Source organism: Rhinolophus hipposideros (genome assembly GCF_964194185.1).
Source record: "Rhinolophus hipposideros genome assembly, chromosome: 20".
Taxonomy (NCBI): Eukaryota; Metazoa; Chordata; class Mammalia; order Chiroptera; family Rhinolophidae; genus Rhinolophus; species Rhinolophus hipposideros.
Window position 1 is genome coordinate 38,092,449 of NC_138066.1, and position 14,611 is coordinate 38,107,059.

At 39.3% G+C, this 14,611-nt stretch overlaps 1 pseudogene across 1 annotated transcript; it reads left to right on the forward strand.

The window, feature by feature from the left end:
• The first annotated feature begins 5,907 nt into the window (after positions 1 to 5,907).
• On the forward strand, positions 5,908 to 6,308 carry LOC308488498 (large ribosomal subunit protein uL1-like; annotated as a pseudogene). The gene has a single exon. The product of its transcript is annotated as a large ribosomal subunit protein uL1-like (transcript).
• The last annotated feature ends 8,303 nt before the right edge of the window (positions 6,309 to 14,611 follow it).

The window sequence follows — 14,611 nt, forward strand, 5'->3', positions numbered from 1 at the left end:
GTAAATACCTACTAGTCAGGGAGTCTGCTCCACCTCATGCCAAAACATCTAAGTGAAAAATGAAAAATTTTGCAAATGAAATATTTGGTGCCATGTAAGCTTTAAAATGTTGGTTTTAAAATAAAACACCTTATATTTTATTTTTGTAAAAGCAAACAAACAAAAAACAGTATTAGTGTAGACCTACAAGCCTCACACATTGCTGATTATTTCCAAAAGACAGAAGTATTATCCTGGAAATTACAGATAGTAGAAAATTATCTTGAAGGCTGATTATGATGGTGATTACATGAGTAGCTAATTGTGAGAAGATAATAATGCCTTACTACAGACTGAGAATTAAAACAAAGTGACTGTGATCTTATAAACGTCCATTTCTCCAGGAGCAATCCTTGTGGAAAACATGAGTTCTAGAGTCAGCTCTGGCACCTCCACTTCTGTGATTTGGACTTCTCTGAGCCTCAGTTTTCTCATGTGTACATTTGAGGACTGAGTCAAATGACCCTCAAGGGCCCTTCCAGATCTAAAATTCTATAATTCTATGGTTCTAGCAACTTGAATTTTTCTGTATTCCAATTTTGTGAGGGAAAAAATTATAAACAAAGCTTTCAGGAAGTAATTTTAATTATATATTATTAGCCCAGTCCTATCTCATCGAAAGCTCCAGTGCTATACAATGATTATGAGTTCAGAATCTATTCTGAGGGCACTGTAAGAGGCTGAATCACAAAGTTTATGTTATGGTTATCAAAACTATACTATTGGGCATTTTACTCTGTTCTAGTTATATAAATATTTGCTAATATGTATATGGTCTAAGACAACTTCCATTTAACCAACATATGGAATGCATTGGAATACTTCATTTCTTGCTCATTCTGATTAAGTGGGAGTTCAGTGAATTTCTCTCTCTTCTGAGGAATTCAACAAGTTTTTATTTCTGGCAGTTCATTAACATCACTCAATCTTTGAATGATGAGACTAGAAATTATTGTCTGTAGGTTATAGATGGGGATGTGGAATCAGAAAAATTTAGAGTTGTAAGGAACTTTAAAGGTTGACTAATCAGACCCTTTATTTTACAGCTGAGAAAAATGAAACCTAGAGAAGGCAAAGACCCAAAATTTGGAGATCGTCTGGACAAGACGTGGAATAAAACTCTAGGCCACTTGATCCCCAGCTTATTTACCAACAGAAACTCCCCCAATAAATTTCCATTTTGGTGCCCAATAGTTAAGACCTAGATAGGAAAAGCTAGTTTTGTTTAGGGTTTACCTATGTCATGGGTAGTTTCTATCTCTTCCCAACCCCAGCCTAGGGCCTAAATTCAATTCAACTATACAATTGTCTGAGAGAGTTCTTAAATGAATAGAGATGCAAGACCTCTTCTTAACTTTGACAATGAAGTGTGGTTGAAATGGGGAGCCCCTTTTAATCGTTAATATTTACATAATCTCAATGTTCAAGGAAGTTGCTTACAAACTAGATCATATTAGAGAGTTAAACAGTCCTTGGTATAATCAGTAGAGCAAGGAAGAAAAGAATGAAGGATTCATGTGTGTTGGGGAGACTGAGAACTCCAGACTGGTGAAATCTATTAAGGAATGATATTATGGGTAGAAGGGACAGGTTAAGGAGGACAGCCAGGAAGAGCACTGTTGCCAACAGCACTGTTATCAATTAACATTCTGGAAACCACAGCCATACTTCTCTTCTTTGGGGATCCTATAAAATGAGACCATAAAGATTCACTGAGCCAACAGCGCTGTGGTTGCATATTGGTGCGAGTGGTAGGGAAATAAGCATCAAGAGGCTCACAAAGGCATCCAGACGTCTGCTTCACTGGAGTGGAAAAACCATCACAGTGATTTCTACAATACATCTGGCAGGACAAGGTGCCGCAGAAGCCAACTACACTAGTTGAGAGTAGGCATAAGCTGTACACACAGAGAGAGGTTTAATTCAAGAGGTGTTGCTGAGTTGTGAAAGAAACGGGCCTGCCCTAAATCACAGGCTCACCTCTCAGTCTGATGGAAATGTCAGTCCTGTGTTCCCGTCCTTTAAGAAGGAAGGCCCTACCTTTGGGGAAAGAAGCTATTGAACATCTCTGTTCTCATTTGCGGGGTCCATAAGTTCCCTGTGCAGTTCTAGGAAGCCAAGAACATTATGGGCCTGCCTCTTTGTAGCCTAAATAATGCATAAGTCAAATTTTGTCACTCCAAAATACCACTGAGATTTGGGCAAGGAGTTGGACCTAAAAGCTAAGCAAAGGTTGGGAACAAAGAAAAGGGGCAAGTTAAAAGCAGGGTCCTCTCCCAGGGAGTATGTGGAAGCTGAAAGTCTAGAACAGGAGTGGGCAAGCTTTTTCTGTAAAGGGCCAGACAATAAATATTTTAGACTTGTATGCCATAGTGTCCTTGTCACAGATACTCTACTGCCACTGCACAGCAAAAGCAACCATAGATGATACATAAATGAGTGTGCCTGTGTTCCAATAAAACTTTATTTATGAACAATGAAATGTGAATTTCATATAATTTTCAGATATCATTTTTTTGTAAAAATTATTTTCAACCACTTAAAAATTTAAAACCATTCTTAGTTTGTGGGCCATATAAGAACAGGCAGTAGACCAAATGTGGCCTGCAGGCTATAGTTTGTGGACTCATAGTCTAGAATAATGATGTCCAATAGAAATATACTGACAGCCACATAGGCAACTTAACATTTTCTAGTAACCCCGTGTAAAAACTAAAAAGAAACAGGTGAAATTAATTTAAATATATTTTATTTAACCCAATCTATCCATATATTATAATTTACTTATGTTATCAATATAAAAAGTACCAATGAGATATTTCACACTCTTTTTTCATTCTAAGTGTTCAAAATCCAGAGTATATTTTATACTTATAGCACATCTCAATTCATTCCAACTATATTCTAGGAGCTCAAGAGCTACACGTGGCTGGAGGCTACCATGTTGGACAGTGCCGGTCTGGAACAGCATCAGAAACACCTGGAGAGCTGTTCAAGTACAGATTACTAGGCCCCATCCCCAGAGCGTCACACTTAGTAGGAATGGGTAAGGCCCCAAAACTTGCATTTCTAACAAGTTGTCAGGTGGTGTTGATGCTGTTGGCCTGGGGACTATGCTCTGAGAATCACTTGTCTATAAACTGGAGCAGAAAGAAAAACTAGAGAAGCAATTAGGAGCCAGGAATATGTAAAAGGAAGAGGCGAAAAATAAATAATAAACAATGGGATATCATTAGACACCTAATAGCCAAAATTCAAAGCACTCATGACACCAAATGCTGGCAAGTTTATGGAGCAACAGGAAACCTCATTCATTGCTGATGGGAATGCAAAAGGATACACACTTTGGAAGACATGTGGGCAGTTTCTTATAAAACTAAACATACTTTTACCATACAATCCAGCAATCATGCTCTTTGGCATTTACCCAAATGAACTGAATATATGTCTACACAAAAAGCTGCACTTGGGTATTTATAGCAGCTTTATTCATAACTTAGAAGCAACCAAGAGGTCCTTCAGTTGGTGAATGGATATATAAACTGTGATACGTCCAGACATAAAATATTATTCACTGCTAAAAAGAAATGAGGTATCAAACTATGAAAAGACATAGAGGAAAGGCAAATGCATATTACTAAGTGAAAGAAGCCAATATGAAATGGCTCCATACTATATGATTCCAACTATGTAACATTCTGAAAAAGATAAAATATGGAGACAGTAAAAAGACAGGTGGTTATCAGGGTTAGGAGGGAGAGTGGGATGAATAGGCAGATCACAGAGGATTTTTAGGGCAGTGAAATTATTATGTGTTATACTGTAATGGTAGCTACATGTCATTATACATTTGTCAAAATCCATAAAATGTACAACACCAAGCATGAACCCTCATGTAAACTATGGACTTTGGGTGATAATGATGTGTCAATGCAGGTTCATCAATTCTAACAAAGGTACCACTCTGGTACAGGATACTGATATTGGGGGAGGCTATGTATGTGTGGGAGCAAGGAGTATAGGGGAACTCCCTTACTTTCCACTTAATTTTGCTGTGCACCTAAAACTGCTCTAAAACATAGTCTATGGGGGGTTTGGGTGGGGGTGGAGGGGAGAGAGAGAGAGAGAGAGAGAGAGAGAGAGAGAGAGAGAGAGAGAGAAACACCAGATTATTAAACCAGATAAGCAGTAGGACTCCAGATCAGAGGAAAAGAACTTGAAACAGAGGTAGAGCCTTACAACTGGGAAAACCTCTCTTACTCCACCCTCCAAAGCAGGAGTTAAGGAAGTAGATTCTCCAGATTTCAATTTTGTAAGTGTCCTGGGGGAAGGACAGAGCTGGAGAACCCAGCCTAATTAGGGGCCAGCTCAGAATGTGAGTCTGTTTTAAAAGCTTTTGCAATGGAACAATTATCTCCAGGCTCTGACAAACTCCAAAAGATTCCAGAGCCTCTTCTTGTTTAACACAATGATTTACAAAACAACCCAACCATCATATTGGACTTATATGTATGTCCTCTCACAATACCTCAGACTGCTGAAATAGAAAGTGAGATAGATAACATACTATAGAAATGTGGGCTTCTTAAAGATTACAATAATTAGGAGGGCTATACATTTTCAGGAAGATTCTATAAATTCAGAATCTATTTCCCCCCCTTAAGGGTATATAATCATGCAATTTGGAAAGCACTTCTTTCATGAATGTCCTTTGATTACCCTTTGGAAGAAAGCTTGCTTGCAGCGTACATCACAACACGTAAAGCTTTCACGGACCTTTAAAAATGGGTCCCCTCATAAGTCCTTGAACTTTGTGGTCTAAATTAAAACTCTGAATCCTAACTTTTTTTGAAAAAAGAAGCTGTTGTCTGGTCTACTGGTGTCAGAAGACTCTTCATTATATAGTCTGAGGATCCCTCAAATTCACGAGAAATTCAAAGGTCTAAAGAAAATTTATAAAGATATCTTTTTAAGGTGTCTTTTTTTGGTGGCAGTCTTCTATGAATACTTTCTAACATCTGTTTCCAATCAAACACTGAGAAATAGAAACTCAGTTTTTGAGGGCAATGAAACAGATATTCAGAACTTTTTATTTTACAATGAAAACTCTAGTTCAATGCCTAATTCGTCTGTTTAAATATCAAATATAATTCTGTTAAAATCCATTAAAGAAATGTTATATTTAGAAAATATCAAAATATAAAAAGATGAGAAAGAACATGAATTCTGGCCTCTGAAGGGATAGGAGACGTTTGCTATAGAAAAAGCACATTAATATTATCTTTGATAAATATTGATCAACTCAAGTATCTTTCCCCACTCTAAGCAGAAACATTTACTCGGGAAAGGTAAATGCATGAATCTTTCAGGGTCTCATCTCAAACTAAGAAGAAACATACAAGTTTCCTGGAGCACAGATTAAGAGAGAGTGACTTGGTACCCGATTCAAAAAGCAGAAAAGCAGAAATAAGCTAACCTCATACAAAGGAAGAAGCTATTCAAATAATGCTGGAGAGCCAGAAAAACACTAATTTGAGTATCCTAAAAAAGGAAAAGCAGTTTCAAATAGCTTTAGAAAGGAGCATTTTTCTTTTCCGCTGTTTGCGGCGCGAGTCAACACGAGCAGCAAAGTCTCCCGCGACACCCTGTACGAAGGGTGCGGGAGTTCCTGCACGGAAACCAGCGCAAGCGCTGGAAGTTTTTGGAGACGGTGGAGCTGCAGATCAGCTTGAAGAACTATGACCCTGAGAAGGACAAGCGCTTCTCGGGCACCGTCAGGCTTAAATCCACTCCCCGCCCCAAGTTCTCCAGCTGTGTTCTGGGGGACCAGCAGCACTGTGATGAGCCCAAGGCTGTGATATCCCCCACATGGACATTGAAGCGCTGAAGAAACTCAACAAGAATAAGAAACTGGTCAAGAAGCTGGCCAAGAAGTATGATGCCTTTTTGGCTTCAGAGTCTCTGATCAAGCAGATCCCGCGAATCCTGGGCCCAGGCCTGAATAAGGCTGGCAAGTTCCCTTCCTTGCTGACCCACAATGAGAACTTGGTGGCCAAAGTCGATGAAGTGAAATCCACCATCAAGTTCCAGATGAAGAAGGTGCTTTGTCTGGCAGTGGCCGTTGGTCACGTGAAATGACAGATGATGAGCTTGTGTACAACATCCACTTAGCTGTCAATTTCCTGGTGTCATTGCTTAAAAAGAACTGGCAGAACGTCCGGGTTTTATATATCAAGAGCACCATGGGAAAGCCCCAGCGCTTGTATTAAGGCAGAGTTTAGTAAACCATAGTGCTACCATTAAAAAAAAAAAAGAAAAAAGACAGAAAAGAAAGAAAGGAGCATTTTGTAAGACTTCCAATAAGCTATTAGAGGTTGAGAAACCATATCTGGCAGCCCAGTTAATTTCAGAAGAAATAATTAAAGGAATTTAGTCCCTCAAGTCAGAGAAGCCTGTGAAGAATTGCATAGTTTGAATTGCAGCAGGTTTGCAGCCCATTTAGGTCATTGGACCACTCGTCCATTAGGAAACTGGAAAAACAATTCATTTGATACTTGTGAGCATATATAACAATCCTGCAGTGATTAAATTATATACTGATTTGGAATTATATCATTGCTCTTTATTGAGGATTAATTCAGAGTTCTCTCTTTAGCATGGAAGTTGTGCTCCCATACACTTTCAACTTTCAAAAATAAGTGCTTTATTCAAACTCAGAGTTTTACTTGGGAAAATAATGAAATTATTTACTTTATCACTCAAAACATTTCTAGGGCTGACCTGGTGGCTCAGGCGGTTAGAGCTCCATGCTCCTAACTCCGAAGGCTGCCGGTTCGATTCCCACATGGGCCAGTGGGCTCTCAATCACAAGGTTGAGTTCAATTCCTCGAGTCCCGCAAGGGATGGTGGGCTCTGCCCCCTGCAACTAAGATTGAACACGGCACCTTGAGCTGAGCTGCCGCTGAGCTCCTGGATGGCTCAGTTGGTTGGAGTGCATCCTTTCAACCACAAGGTTGCCGGTTCGACTCCCACAAGGGATGGTGGGCTGCGCCCCTGCAATTAGCAACGGCAACTGGACCTGGAGCTGAGCTGCGCCCTCCACAACTAAGACTGAAAGGACAACAACTTGACTTGGAAAAAAGTCCTGGAAGTACACACTGTTCCCCAATAAAGTCCTGTTCCCCTTCCCCAATAAAATCTTTAAGAAAAAGTTTAAAAAGACAAAAATCCTTTACAAATTAATCTATGAATACAATGTAATTTCAATAAAGAGTCCAAATGATTTAAAAAAAAAAAAAACATTTCTAGGTGGCAGACTGACTTTTTTTTTAAATGAAACGTAATTTTTTGTTCCAAAACAAAATATTTAAGTATCTGTAAAAGTATAAAAAGGACTTCATTAATGTAACTGAAGAGTACCTCATTGTACATTGTCTTCCAGAGTTGAAAAAAAGGTTAACCTTTAAATATATTTTGGAGGAGAAAGTCTGCCTTCTGCACTAAGTTTTCAGGATGAAATAGACTTAAATTGTTCCTAGTTCTATCAAAGAATGTTTTTAAATATATTTTTTAAATATCCAACCATAAATTTATTTTCATTTAACTATCCCCAAAATAGCAAGGGGTAAAAATGAGTTTGTTACTTGAGGACACCATCATTCTGAGTTGGGTCAAGGTTACCAAAATGTGATCAACCTTATTATATAAAAATCTTTCATGGTTGCACCTATATAGGGACATTTAATAAATGGAGAAAGAAAGTCACCATTGCCCCTCAAAATTTTAAATTCAGATGAAAGCAGAGAAAACATAAAGTAATTGAGTATTTCTAACTCCTCACCTTAATCTGAAGTTTGTGTATATCTTTGGATAAGATTGTGAAACCAATCCCACCCACATCTCAATATACACATGCAATGAATGAGACCTTCCAAAAAAAGATACTGCATCACATTCTCTAGAATGGCTATGATTTAAAAAAAAAAAAAAAGGAAAAATGTTGGTAAGAATGTGGAGAAACCCTGGTGGATTGCTGGTGGGAATGTAAAATGGTGCAGGTTGTGTGGGAAACAGTTTGGTGTTTCTCAAAATGTTAAACAGAATTACCATAACGCTGGCAGCACACTTAGCCAGTCAGCCCAGCTCCAGGGAGAACTGTTGTTCACAATCTTAGCTGTAGAGGGCACAGCTCACTGGCCCATGTGGGAATCGAACTGGTGACCTCAGCTTTAGGAGCATGGTGCTTCAACCACCTGAGCCACCAGTGGGCCAGCCTGTAGCAGTATTATTAACAATAGTGAAAAGGTGAAAATAATCCCAATGTCCATCAACTGATGAATGGGTAAATAAAATGTGGTATACACATATAGCAGAATATTATGCGGCCATAAAAAGGAATGAAGTTCTGACACATTCAACAATATGTGGATGAACCTCAACATTATGCAAATGAATAAGACCATCACAAAAGGACAAATATTGTATGATTCCACTTATTATGTATGAGGTCCCTAGAATAGGCTAGTTCATAGTGACAGAAAGTAGAATAAAGGTTTCAGGGGTGGGGGGAGAGGAAATGGAGAATTGTCTACTGTGTACACAGTTTCTGTTTGGGATAATGAAAAATTTCTGGAAATGGATAATAGTGATGGTTGCACAACACTGTGAATGTACTTAATGTCACTGAATTATACACTTTGAAAATTATTAAACCAAAATATACAAGGAACTGATGCAACTCAACAACAAAAAAACAAACAACCCAATTGAAAAATGGGCAGAGGACCTGAAGAGACATTTCTCCAAAGAGGACATACAAATGGCAAATAGACAGATGAAAAAAATGCTCAACATCGCTAATCATCAGAGAAATGCAAATAAAAACCACAATGCGATATCACCTCACCCAAGTTAGAATGGCTATCATCAAGACAAAAAAGAAAAAAAAAAGAAAATTATTAAAATGGTAAATCTTATGTATATCTTATTACAATAAAAAAAGATATATAAGAAGATTCATAATTTTTCAAATTCTTCTTGGTGCTACAAGAGAGAGACAGAGAATAGTCAGTTCTCAATGCAAGAAGGAGAAATGAGCTTCGTGTCAGCAACTTAAAGGGTGAGGTAGGGAAAGAAATGTAATTGGTACAGCCACATAACCTGGTCAGCTTTCTAAAATCAAAACTGAGTAGAGATCCAAAATAACTATGAAGACAATATGGGCCAATAAAACTCATCCAGCTACCGTATTTCTATTTGTGCCTGAGTTATAAGAACGTCTTCCACTTAACTGAGTGCCTCTCAAGTTTTCATTTTAAATATAAACACCTTAGAGGTGCTTCCTGTGTTTATTTTTGTCATCTTCGATATTTCAGTGCACACAAAAAATTTTTTAGCATTGGAGACAAAAACTCGCATTTTTCTGAGATACCACATCCCCAAATGGGACTGCCAACGTAAATGACTGGTTGGGTGCGGATAAGTGTACTTTGTTCAACAGTTATATTAACGCCAAAATGCCTTCACACCCACTGTAGCCTGGAGCCGAGGACAGAGATCGGCTCTCCCTCGGAAGGGAGTCTCTCAACAGGCAGTTCCAAAAGGGGTCCCTCACCCTCTGTAAACGATCACACGTCTATTAATCTCTGGATGGCTCCAAAGGATTCTGGGAATTGGGGGGGCAAGGGGCAAAAATGAAATGTTGGCCCAAGGCTCACAGCGGATAGGTTTAGGATTGTCAGCCAGTTGCTGAGCTATTTCTCACTTCTCTCACCCGGTAGACCCGCGTTCCTTCCCCACCCTCCACGCCCCGCCTCTGGCTGCCCTATTAGCCAATCATCCGGCTGGTGCTTGCCAGTCTGGGCCAATCTCGGACACGTTTACTTTGAGCGGGAAAGGCTCAAAAGCTGCAGGAGAGCGAGGGCCGCTAACCGCCTCTTGGCCTTGTCTCTAGGGGGTAACAGGCCCTGGAGGCAGTTGCCCATTGGCTGGGCAGCGGGCCAATGAGGGGGTGCGAAGCGGGGGGGCGGGCCTCACAAGAGGGGGCGGGGCGGGGCGCTGTCGAGTCGCGTGCCGGGGTTGGCATGTAACGGCCTGTCCCCCCCGCCCATCCTTCCCTTGCTTTGACCCCCACCCCACCCCCGCCCACAGACCCGCTCCAGGCAGCGCCCGGGGCGGCGGCGGCGGCGGCGGCAGCGGCGGGGTGCGGGCAGAGGGAGCCGGGCCTCGACGCCCCCCTCGTCCCCGTACCCCAGAAGCTGTACCTAGTCCCAGAGGGGCTAGGGGGCCCCATGGAGGTGAGAGGCGGAGACCCCTGGCCGCCCCTTCACCCCTCAGGCCTGAGGGAGGGACTTGAGGTAACCGGTGGGGACGGTCAGGGTCCGGGTGGCGGCCAGGCTTGGAGGATGGCGACCGTGAGGAGAGGCTGAGGACCGGGTGCAGCCGCACACGCGGTTCTCTGAGAGGGCCGCGCCAGGGCGGGAGAGGGTAGGTCGCTGGTGAGGAGCCCCGACGGGGCGCCCGGGCCGAGCCGCCAGGACCCGCTTCCCGCGCAGCGACAGGTCGGGTGGTGACTGGGGGTCGCGGTGCGGGCTGACAGGACAGGCCGGGTGGGACTAGGGACGCCCGGCTGCCTCTGCCGCCGCCTCCACGTCGGGCAGCGGCGGCGCTGAGGGGGGCCCGCTGGCGAGGCCTGTGTGGGCGCGGAGGGCGGCGCCTCCGCGTGGACCCGCAGACAGCCCGAGGGCAGGGAATCCCGGCGACCCAAGCGCAGGCTCCAAATTAGCGTCGTCGGGGATTCCGACTTGGGTCAGGGAAACAGTCGTCCGCTGGCCGTTTCGGCGGTGGCTTCGCACTGTGTGATGTCGCCTCTGGTTTCCTGTTCCTGTCCGTGCAGCCCAAGGTGGCGTTCCGTGGAGGTGCGAATCGCTGCTGGAACCTCGGGGCCGACGCCAGCAGATTAACGGATGTGTTCAACAGCGTGATGCTGACCGGCTCCACTTCCTTCTATGATTCCTACAAATCTCAGGTGCATTCATCAATGGCCCTGTGCTTGAGGATTTATCCCGAATCAGATTCGTTTGCCCGAGCCGATTCACATTGGTGTTTAAGTTGCTCCATTTAGAACCAAAAAGCCGTAACAGTTTAAATAGTTTTTGCATAAGACATATTTTGCTTTAAAAATAAGTCAATAAGCCTTTTCACTGATTCTTGCTTTCATCTTGTGCTCAGCATCACATGATGCCAGATATGTAAGAAAATCCATATTTTCTGACTCAGACCTTAAAATGCTTTTTCCTTCAAACATTTATTGTTAAAGACAAGATTTGTGTCCCTCCTTTATTATCTGGCTTTAACAATGTCTTACATTACGTGCTACCTTTTACCTCACCTAAAACGTTTAATTTTGTTAGGCGTGTTAAATTATTAGTCTTAGGGTAATGTAAGTCATTTTTACTTGAAATCGTTTAAGCAGGACACCAATGTTGATATTGTTATACTAACAGTATCCTGAAATAAATTATTTAATCCACACTACAATCTTGTGTTGTGCTCACTGTACAGACTGAGAAACTGAGGCTCACAGAGCTTGATTTGTGCTCTAAGTGACAAAGACCAAGTGGAACCCAGGTTTTTCACAGCCAAGACCAGCATTCCACTGCTCTCTATAATGTTAACATCGCTACTGAAATTTACCAGAATTTAATTTCAGTTGTTTAAAGTATATCAAGATAAGTGATGCATTTTGAAGTTACCCAGACTAATTAATATGCCAACCCCAAGTATTTGCATATTTAATTTCCATAAATGTTTTAACTGAAAAGGATCCAGGTATTTATATTTGAATCCACCACATTACTTTAGTTGCTTGTTTTATCCTAGAACCTGAAATTTAAATCAATCTTTTAAAAGGATTTATTTTTTATATTGAAAACTTGTTTTTAAATGTGAAATATACTTGAAAAAATATTCCCAAAATATATTTAGTTTCCAATGCTATTTACCTCGTTATTACATAATCTGAAAATGCTCCTTTTGTTTAAGCAAATATTTCAAGAAGATGAACAATTATTTATGTCGCTTTGGATACTTCACACCTAAAAAAGAGTTAAGGTGGGCCTATGATAAAAACTTCAGAATTAAAAGAAAAGATTATGAAAGGTTCTAAAGGTAAAAGCTTTTGTAAAAGTTCTAACATCTGGAAAGGTAGTTTTTAGTGGCACTCTTAGCAAAATTTCTTTTGTGCCTCAGTTTCCCCTGCTTTAGAATAGTCATCATAATAGAAGCTATAAACAAGAAAATTATATTTCAAACAATCACCATAACCACTATTTAAGCAAATGGTTGTAAAGTAGTTGAGATTCTTGGAGACTGGATAATTGGAAGTTATTAATTTTCATATTTTATTGGTATAGTATAAGCTCAGTGTCATATATTTTAAGTGTTGTTTTTCAATTATGTCTATGAAGAACAAAAATTTAGGAATACTTTGATCTAAGTATGTCTTCTCTCAGTATATAAATTTTGACCAATAATAAAAGCCATTAGAAAAAATTTTTAGCCAGTATTATATCTCGTCTGTATTTATAAGAATGTATCATTTCTACTGTGTTATGTTTGGATATTATAGTTATTACATCTAAGTTCCTATTTGCAGAGTTAAAAATACTTTCAGACTTCTTTAAAGAAGCATTTTTCTAGAATAAAATACATCTAAACGCTTAATCTTTTTTATTTGTTGTTTATTAAATTCATTCTATTTAAAGTATTTTAAATTATTTTCACTGTACCTCAATCCTTTTTGTAAGGAGGCAGGATTTTAAATAATTCATTAAAATCTTAAAATTCAAATGTTTTACCGTATTTACTCAAAGTTCATTATAGAAGTGTTCACAAGAAAAAAATGAACTAGTATTTTTCTTCTAATTGAAGTAATATCTTTAAAATTTCTGAAAAGACCATAACAGTTTATATATCATCTCATTTTGCAATCTCTTGGAAATAGAGACTGAAAATTAAAGATACTGTTTTAAAAGGTCCTAGAGTAGAATTAAGAAGACCTTGAGTTTGGGTTTTAGTTTTGTTAGCTATTGGCTCAGTAACTTGTAGCCTCAGTTTTCTCACTTTTAAAATAGAATACCCGTATCACAAGGTTGACTGAATGCAATAACATATATGGAATTTCTTTGAAATTCTATATAAATGTACATTAACTTTTTTAACAGATTGAATGCATTAAGACTGAGTTTTGTAAATGATTTATTAAAAGTAACATTGATAATTTCCACATTATGCTTCTCTGTTCAAAAAATTAAAACTGCAATAATTGTAGGTGTTTTATACTAGGGATAAGCAAGAAGTACCCCCAAAGGCTACATCTGCCAAGAGCCTGTTTTTATAAACAAAATTTTATTGGAATACAACCCTGTCCATTTATTTACATATTGTCTGTAGTTGCTTTGGGGCTACAAGAACAGAGCTGAAGAGTTTCAACAGAGACCTTAGGAGTCAGCAAACCCTAAAATGTTTATCTGGCCCTTTACAGAAAAATTTGCCAACCCCTAGCGTAAAGTAAGCTTAAGTAAGTCTAGATTTGATTTTGTCTCCCAGCTCTTACTTATTATATCACTAATATTCTGTAACAGATACAGTATTGATGTGTCTGATATACAAACATTTCTTTAAAATTTCAGAGTGAAGACAATGTTGACTTAAGGCAGACCTATACTCCACTTTCTTCATCTACAGAATATTCATGTTCTGTAGATTCTTCACTTTTGTATGCACCATGGTCTACTTATGGAGATGATATTAAACAGCCTTCTAATTCTCAGATCAATGTAAAGAACAGGTAAATTAATAAATTATATTTCTCTGGCCAAGTGAAGTGTTTTTAGTTTGATTACATGGGATCAGCTCTTTGTTCCCTAGATCAGCATTTTAATTTTATGCTTTTAATTTTCATGTTATGGCATTATAATTTTACGTTTATCAAACTTTTAGGAAACCCTAAACTGGGAAGTTATGTGTATATAATTGTTAGCTTATTACTTTTTTTATTCATTAGAGACAACCCTTAGTGAATAAATCTTAAGTTCCTCTTTTGAAAGATATATAAATGAGTCACAATTTTTAGATCGGTGTTTTTCATCCAATTCTAAATTTTTTTCCTTCACAAGTACACAATAAACAGGATTTTATCAAACATAAGATACTTTTAATTATTGTTCTACTCAATTCCACCAATAATAAGGGCCTACTCGAATCAGATTCTCTCCTACTGGGAATATTAGCATTGACATGGCAAATATTATCCCTGCCTTTGTAGATCTTACAATAATGATGATGATGATGACTTGCAGGCACTGCAAGTATAGTAGGATTGAAAAGAGGAAGTATAAAATATTATGGGAGCCTATTGCAAAGAGAAGTCTAAGGGACTGACATCTACATTTATTTAATTATACACAAGGGAGCAGTTGATAGAGGCTGATGCGTGTTTAGTATAAGCAGGAAATAATTCTTTTAAAAATCTTATTTAAAAATTGTTAAAATTTTTAATTTTTTTGTAAAT